Consider the following 10,000-nt stretch of genomic DNA (forward strand, 5'->3'; position numbering starts at 1 on the left):
AGAGAGAGAGTGAAGAAATAAAAATGGAACAAACGACGTTATGTGTTCATCAACGTTTTATCTTTATTTCGAGATTTCTTATATATATAGAAATCAATAAAGAAAGAAAATGACGATATAAAACTATATACTAATATACTAATATACTAATATATATATATATATATATATATATATATATATATATATATATATATATATATATATATATATATATATATATATATGAAAATACTGAAAATAGTATTCCGACGAAATAGAGAAATAAAAATACGGGTTTTTCCTTTTTATTTCTCTCTCTCTCTCTCTCTCTCTCTCTCTCTCTCTCTATATATATATATATATATATATATATATATATATATATATATATATATTGTTTTGTTCAATAAGGGTATACATCATATACATCGTTTATGGCGTGTTGGGTAAATAAGAACTCTTTATACCATGGCATTGCGAAGCCTAATGCTTCTCATCTAAGCTAACAAAATAGGAATGCGACGTCGAACGAAGGTTACATTGATCTCTGTGATATAGGAGGAGTATAGTTTTAATTATATAATGCAGGTAGGTATATCTGTCATGGTGGGTTTAATATTTGTGGAGAATGTTTGTGATTAAACTCCTGGGGAGAATACAAGGTAAGTTAATTGAAAGGGGATATTTATTTTATCATCTGTGTAAATAGGTTATATATAAAGATCCACTTTATATCAAGAGTCCCTCTTTTTATGTAAAATTTATTAAAACGAACTTCATATAGATTAACTAATTCGCATATTCCTTTGAATAACGGACTTCTTTAATCAACTAATTGTTTTGCATGATTTCACAGTTGGTGTTTCGTTTCAGTTTACTATTACACTCCGTTCTTTTTATGCATATTTTCTGCATTGTGCATAATTGTACAAAATTTGGGATATACCGTTCTTACAGATGCACACATCCTTCTCTCGCTCTATCTACAAACACACACACACACACACACACACACATATATATATATATATATATATATATATGTGTGTGTGTGTGACTTTCTCTTTGTGTGTGTGTAATTATCTCTGTCAAACTCCTCTCTTTTTATTTTACCTACAGACATGAAACTTTATTTATAAAGTATTTAGACATGTAGAAACAAATTCGACTTGGCTTTAAGCCGGTAAAAAAGGTGTTATCGAGTCAAAACTGTAAACAATTGACCTTGGCAACCTTAAGTCGAATTTAAATGCTCTTTTATGCATGCGTAAATATACACTCGTACATTTTAGTCGATTAAAATTGAACGTTTTCTTATCTATTTCATTTCATCCATATGATAGCTCAAACGGTAACGACACGGGCTGGATCGCTTAATCTCGTGGATTCGATTCTAGCTGATGGCACTCAAGTTATTTATTTGAAATATATATTTCGAAATACGTATTATGCATTCACTAGTTTACAAGGTTACCCTATAATCCCACCCCCACACACATATACATAGGCACTATACACAGATATATATATGCATATATATATATATATATATATAAATATATATATATATATATATATATATATATATATATATAAACAAATATACATACATCATATATATATATATATATATATATATATATATATATATATATATATATATATACTAGCATGGGTGCCCGGCGTTGTCCGGGTGTTTTGAGGTGTATGCTGAGCAAAAAAAAAGGTCAATTTTTTTTTTTAAATTGACCTCTATTATGACCCCTTAAATGTTATTGTTTAGGGCTTAAATATAGTTATTAAGTTAGATCCATGTCCAAGGAACCTATATCTAAAATTTCACGTGTTTAGACCCAAAATTGTAGGAAGAGTTTGGTAGAGTTCACAAAGGTCAAATCGTTGAACTTTGACCCCTAAATCGCAAAATTTCTGTCCGAAAAAAATCACTTCGATTTTCCCAAATCTCAGTACCCTGTATATCAAATTTCGAATCTGTAGGCTTAAAATTGACAGAGTTATTGCGTAGGGAAATGTACACAGACACACACAGACACAGTCACACACAGACACATTCACTTATATATATATATATATATATATATATATATATATATATATATATATATATATGTCACTCTTATTACCTTAAAAGCACTTTAGTTTTTATTCCACCATTGGTCCTTGAAAAGCTGGATTTTTCTGGATTTCTATGGGTCTCTGACGAGTTGTTTGGCCAGTCTACGCCATTCAAAGTAACACGCGTAAGCCGTACAATACAAACAATAAAATAATATGCATGCCATATAAATATATACTTCTGGTCTTGTAATTGTCACTTACTTACACACATATATACTTTTGAAATCTCTGCTATATATTGGGTACAATATAATAATCATTAGAATATTAAGTTTATAATAATAAATACGAAATAAGCACGAATATAAATATGAAATTTGCACGAATTAAAATATCATATCTAAGCGTATTTTACGTTCTCGCAGTGCCGCGATGAGCCTTGGTATATATTGGCTACAGTATAATAATCAATCATGTTTTTTAAATTTATACCACTAAAGCAACTTTATAAGGTATTACTTACTAAATATCAGGTAAACTAGCGTATATGAACTAGATTTATAATAGGAAATAATATGTGTCCCATACTTATGTCATTGTATATGGAATGAGTTGTCCCTGAAGACTACGTAAAATTAGTGAACCCTTTTCAATATTGTAATTATCTTGTTTACTAGCAGGGAGACCAGGTGTTTTCCGGGATTGAATAGTGATCAACGAATATTCCAACCTCCTATACTTTTATTGTAATCGGAATCGGTTAAATCATCATTTTTCAATCTAATCGAGCAGGTGCCTCCTCTAGTCGGGAACCCATCGCGGTGCACCAAGAGAAAGCTTCACATACCATTCCGTAGTTACTTAGTCCTACAATACATTCGTTTCTACATTGCACTGTAGAGAACCTACTGTTGATTTTATACAATATTTTTTTCAATATGCAAAGTTTATTTAAAAACTTACTTTTATATAATGACTGTACTTAAAGTTTAGTATGCAAAAATAAAGTAGCAGGGTTCAGTTGTGCTCTAAACAACAATATCGATTAAGACCACGCCCCTGTCATATATATATATATATATATATATATATATATATATATATATATATATATAAATATATATATATATATATAATCCCTTCTGTTAATTTTATTCACCGGGCGATTCTGCTTGTTCAGTGTTAAAAACTTCTGAAATATATTTACGATGTTAGGCTGTATAAGCGTGTTATCTTTGGTCAAAATCGGATATTTCTATTCTTTAATCGGACTTTTGATTGTTGCTTTGCGATACTTATCGGAGGCATTCAATAGAAAACCTATGAAAAAACACTGCAAGATGCATGCATAACATAAATGTCTTCGGCTTTTCTGCCGAAAACGATGTACCTTTAGGTTCAGTTTCTTAAAGTAAAAGTTGTATAAAAGTAAACGTTTTCATTGTAAAAGTGTTAAATTTAAAATTGTCCGTGTTTCTTGAAATCTGTTTTCGTGTGTGGAATTAACACAGTACACCAATTAATATTTGATCGCGAATTTAAATTCTTATATGTTAGAGATTCAGTTCTTAGTTCACACCACTTGTCGTTGCATAGCTGGATGTAACACTATGGCAGGTGTATGACAATGATCGGGCCGCGTGCGAGATGAAGTCAGGGCAAGAAAAAAGGAAAAAGTTTAGAAAAAAGTGTGCGGAGACCGATGATCAGGTTAGTAAGGAAGGCAGACAGTCTTCACGTTAGAGACACGTGGGTGACGTCACAGAGGAGTCGAGAAGTCAGGCATGGCCGGAAAAAAGAGGAATAAAGCTCTTTTGTATAAACCTTGCATAACGAATTGAATTTCTTTCATAATCCTTGTCTTTATTTCCTCAGAGAGTAGACTTACAATCGTGTTATTCTCATAAGTATTATTTAAAAAGATTAAAAACTTTTGTGAAACAAGGAACCAATTATCAAGTGCACCGCATTCATCTCTTACATGAAGAAGAGTTGGCTGTACGTTTGTGCGTTTGTATATTCAATTAAAACTTCCAAAATACACAAGCCACTCCTATAAATTAGATATTCTGTAAATCAGCGAAACCCCGGGTAAATAATATCTTAAAATTTAGACAAAAGAATGTATTCTTTAGGGATCAAATGGTCATTTGTATCATTTTATGTCATCAATAAGTAAACCCAGTTTTTAATGTGATCATATACTAATACAGTCCATAAAAATCAGCATTTGCCGTTCAAATTGAAAGAGGCTAAATCCAACATTAATTTATCGTTTATTAACCAATCCATTTCCCTATAAAGAATGTGGGTTGGCAGACACTTAGATTTACTCGTACCCTTAATTATATTTGGTGCTTTTATTAAGGCTCTGTTAGCTTCCTGAATTTTATTTATTTAATCCTCACATAAGAATTTCTTTTCTAGGGGAAAGAGTTAAAACTTAGCACTATTTATCATGTTCAATTCAGTATTATATGATCCCGGGCAACACCGGGTAGCGTTGAATTTTTAGAACTTAGTATTTACTTGCATGTATTCCTTTAATGATGTTTTGTGTATATTGCACATACTTCAAAAACAGTACCAAAAGTCCTCGATATAGATGCAAATGTCGGGGGTGGGGAAAGGCCTTTAGCTAGTGGTGGTCGCGTAAGGGAAATAAATATTTTCCTGTTCTCCACGTAGAAGCTTTGCAACCCGCAGAGTTACGCGTAAGGGGAGAAATCATTTTGGCATAACGATTGGGTTGCAGCCAGGAAGTGGGCAAATGGAGTAAGAAGAAGAAGAAGAAGAAGAAGAAGAAGAAGAAGAAGAAGAAGAAAAAGAAGAAGAAGAAGAAGAAGAAGAAGAACAGGGAACCTGTTATTTATTGTTGAGTTTTCTGCTGGTTGTCGGCTGGCATTAAGTAATCAGACCCATACCGTTCCCTGCACCTGCATCAGGTGCCCCCTCTGTTCGAAATAGGACTACGTGCACTGAACTTTCTTGGTGGCGAAAGGTGCGACAATACACGGATTGTATGATCTCTTGTAGGCGTTTAATTTAAGTTAACTGAAGTCGGCAACAACTTCAAAGCTTGCAATTAAAAGCGATGATCAAGACTGGGGATTTTAGAAGTATTTACTTAGTACTTGTTTTTGAAGTACTTGTTGAGTGGTCCTCTTGATAAACAATTCCTTTTTCAGTCGCCCACGGCAAGAATTGAGTATTTGGAAAAATCAATTGAAACACTGATATTCTCCTGAAGGCTGGAGGTTGAATTTTACTTTTGGGCAACCGAAAAATACAATTGTGAATTATTTAGGACCACTGTCAAGATATAGCTGACGGAACTAGAGCATCCCACTCCTGTAAAGTAAATAAAGGGGTTCGTTCGAAATTCCGTCCAAGTTCCCAAGAAATACAACACATGTTAAATACAAAAAGTTTATATATATATATATATATATATATATATATATATATATATATATATATATATATATAAAGTTATAAAATATATATGGCGATTAAGCTACACTGAATATTCCGCGTTTCATCCACTCTAGGACTCTTCAGCTATATATATATATATATATATATATATATATATATATATATATATATATATATATATATATAAAGTTATAAAATATATATGCCGAAATATGGCGGAATATTCTGTGTAGCTTAATCGCCATATTTATTTTATAACTTACTACCTAGCTCTACCTACGTATTGAACACTGTTGAAGTAAATACTTAAAGGCTACGCATAAATTTATACTTTCGTATATTAATTTATGTGATTAAATGAAGTAGTTATATATCTATATATATAATATATATATATATATATGTATGTCGATGACTAAAAATATATTTTATAAAGCCCCCCTCTTGGGTAGAGCACTATCGTAAATTATCTTACTCGCTACTTAATTTAGCTGAAAAATGCGAAGCTCGCGGTTTGTTTACAAACAAACGTTTGAGCCCTCTACGAGTGGCGGACGGATGTTTATTTAAATAGACATTCGGACAGATTAATTTCGGCCACCGATTCCGTAGTCAGGGGGTTAGAACTGCCGACTGTCATCACGACGGTTCCAGGTTCGATCCTCGGCTTGGGATAGGTGTTAGTCTAGCGCCACTGATGAGTTGTGAAACAACGAAACAGGTCTGTATGTCGATGACTAAAAATATATTTTATAAAGCCCCCCTCTTGGGTAGAGCACTATCGTAAATTATCTTACTCGCTACTTAATTTAGCTGAAAAATGCGAAGCTCGCGGTTTGTTTACAAACAAACGTTTGAGCCCTCTACGAGAAACAACGAAACAGGTCTGTATGTCGATGACTAAAAATATATTATATATATATACGAGCAAACAGTTAATAATGCATGCTAAAAAAACACTTTGCAATGAGTTAAAAACATATTTAATCTGAAAAGGAAACACTAGATAAGTGGATAGTCCTTAATCGGCGGAGTTTCGAAGAAATACTTTCCTTCTCATCAGAGGGTAGGAATTAGCAAAATGCAGGATCGGATTTTATTTTATTTTATATATATATATATATATATATATATATATATATATATATATATATGGGAGAGGTGCTAATCTAGCGGCATTGATAAGTTGTGTACAACAAAACACGATTGATGTCTACAAATATATATGTGTGTGTGTGTTTGTGTATGTGTGTGTGCGTGTGTGTGAAGTAATTATGTATATATATAGATGAAATAAATCTTCCTGAAAAAGATCACTACAGGATTGAAAAGAAAATATTACCTTTGTCTTGCAGATAGTCCACCCTTACTGTAACTTGTATTATTTCAACTAAACCTCGATTATCTGAACATGGTTGTTAAAAGAGCGATCGCCAACAATTGCGCTTCCAAAAACAAAGACAATTAAATGCGTACATTTGATATAAATTCGAGCGGAAGTCGCTAAGCCTGAAGCGAAATTCGAAACAATATAAAAATATTTTATTTCCAAAAATTATTTTATTTTTAACACTTGTGTAATCCTAAAACAAAAAAAATTAATAAACTTTTTTTTTTACATTTCTTTAAATAATTTGTTGTTTTTATTTTGTATTAAAATAAAATATCTCCACAAGATTATATTCAAAAAAATTTGTCTAAATTTTAGCACAAGAAATGTTTTAATTAAATAATTTTTTGAAATAAAATTACTTTTACATGGTATCGTATTTCGTTTCATGCTTAGCGACACTCGTTCCGTATTTACATCAACACTATCCATTTCCGCCATCTTTGTTTTGGGAGAGCAATTGCTGGAGATTACCGTTAAAATTAACAGTGTATCTGATGCCCTTCTTTTCAATTCCTCTGCTAATGTATGGCACATCCATGCAATCTACGCGATTATCGATGGAACCCTTATAAAAATGACTGGCAGACAGTCCCCTTTTTTATAACTCATGGACTCATATAAATATGCAAACGAAACTATGAGTCTAAGTTGAAAGATATTTTATTCTTTTTGATCCACGTATCTCGAGAGTTTTCTTTTTACTAGCGTTATTGAAATCTATCCAGAAGGATTCTTCTCGTGTTGCAATTGCGTATCAAATGGAAGCGTGTACGAAATATGCTATTAGGAAACGCGTTCCGTGCCAAAATATGTCACTCATAAATAAGGATATTCCTTAAACGGGGGAAATGCCGATTGCTTATTTATTGACCGTTTTCGGCCACGCAGTAAAATCCCTACACATTTTTATCGTTGAGTTTTGCGCTGTTTATCAAATATCGTTAATGCTGATGCCAACGCAAAACAAGGAACGTAGAACTTCTAAATTATGACAAGAGAATTGGAACTTTCGATTATACGAGGGGCGTTCTAAAAGTAACGTCTCCTTTTCCTTTGTTATAATAAGTAAACTCATGCATTCATACGCTCAAAGTTTCACCTCTGTCTTGCGGATATTGATTGTGTGAGACTCTAATAAGAGTTACGAAGATGTGAGTAGATCTATTACAACAAGCAACCTTTTGTTTTCCAGAATTTATTCACCTACGTAGTCACCAGCATTCTCAAAGGACTCGACTCAGAAATTCAATCTCAGATTTCTGTTTCTGATGTACAGCTATGGCAGGGCTTGCTTTCTTAGAGTCTCACACCGTAAATATCTTACAACATAGTGATGAAATTTTACGGTAACTTCATTTCCTCATTTGTTGGGAATCAGATGATTCTATTGTTTGCTTTATTATTGCCGATATATATATATATATATATATATATATATATATATATATATATATATATATATATATAATTATAGAACTCCGCAGACCTTGCATGATTTCTGGTTGTATCTTGTTTTCGACGATCGACCAATATAAAAAATTAAAAATGATCATAGTAACACTCTTATATATACAGCGTGTTTCAAGAGAAGCTGACAAATTGTAAATTTAAATTCAACTGAAAGCACTACTCTATGATAAATATCAACTCCTTGATAGTATAACGAAACTCATGATGACTTTAGTAGAGTTAATCTAGATGTCCTGAAATCTTTTTTCCCTAGTTTGATGCTTCTATTGTTCTATCTTACATTTTATCAATTCAGCTTCTTTTGCGACACCCTATATATATATATATATATATATATATATATATATATATATATATATATATATATATATATATATACATATATATATATATATATATATATATATATATATTGAATCTTGTCTTCGACAATTGGGTGATTTCATCTTTTCAAAAGTGAATCAAAGATGAATTATGTATATATATATATATATATATATATATATATATATATATATATATATATATATATATATATATATATATATATATATACCAACATCCTAAGTGTAATTGTTTCTGAGGGAAAGTACAAGATTCGAACTTGGTACGAACTGGTCATATTTTTGTGTCATTAACCGTATAGCTACCATGCTATTTGCAATTGAATGTCAATAGTCAATATATTACAAATAACAATTTTTTAAAATTCTTATCCATAAAATTTCCGAATAAGCATTGCCACTATATATTAATGATCAGATAATAAACAAACTTTACTTAATATAAAAATATGAATCGGAAAAACTAACTAAATAAAATGAACTGAAAAATAAATCAGAAAAACCAATCGAAAAAATAAATCAGAAAAACCAATCGAAAAAATAAATCAGAAAAACCAATCGAAAAAATAAATCAGAAAAACCAATCGAAAAAATAAATCAGAAAAAACAAATCGAGAAAATAAATCAGAAAAAACAAATCGAAAAAATAAATCAGAAAAACAAATCGAAAAGATAATCGTAAAGATAAATATGAAAAAATAATCGATAAATAAATCGAATAGATTATTCGAAAAACACATCGAAAAAATACCAGAAAATTGATAAAAATGTTAGTCGACAAAAAATTAATTGGAGAAAGAAATCGAAAAATAGATTGAAAAAATAAGTCGAAGACAAATAAAACGAAAGAATATATCCAAACATAAATTAGAAAAATAAATTGAAAAAATAAATCAGAAAAAATAAATTGAAAAAAAAACATCGAAAAAATAAATAGAAACATAAGTCGAATAAATTATTTGTAAAAATAAATTGACAAAATAAATTTAAAAATAGATTGAAAAATAAATAGAAAAAAATTAATTGGAAAAATAAATCGAAAAATAGATCGTAAAATAAGTCGAAAAAATATATAAAAAAATAAATCGAAAAAAAAAAATCAAAACAATAAACCGAAAAGATCAATAACAAAATGGTTGCAACATAACATTTTCGCATATAAGATATATTGAAGGATCTGAAAACACAGTATATCACAAAATTATTTAAAAAATAAACAAATGACGAGAACATACCGACCGAATCAAATAATACTTTTCAAAATAAACCTTTTTGCAACTCAGCCACTTTTAGC

At 30.5% G+C, this 10,000-nt stretch overlaps 1 protein-coding gene across 1 annotated transcript in view; it reads left to right on the forward strand.

The window, feature by feature from the left end:
* Positions 1-10,000, forward strand: part of LOC145296133 (uncharacterized) — a 1,188,759-nt gene that overhangs the window by 649,719 nt on the left and 529,040 nt on the right. The window lies entirely within an intron of this gene.

Source organism: Euprymna scolopes, chromosome 16 (genome assembly GCF_053919585.1).
Source record: "Euprymna scolopes isolate OS-2025 chromosome 16, ASM5391958v1, whole genome shotgun sequence".
Taxonomy (NCBI): domain Eukaryota; kingdom Metazoa; phylum Mollusca; class Cephalopoda; order Sepiida; family Sepiolidae; genus Euprymna; species Euprymna scolopes.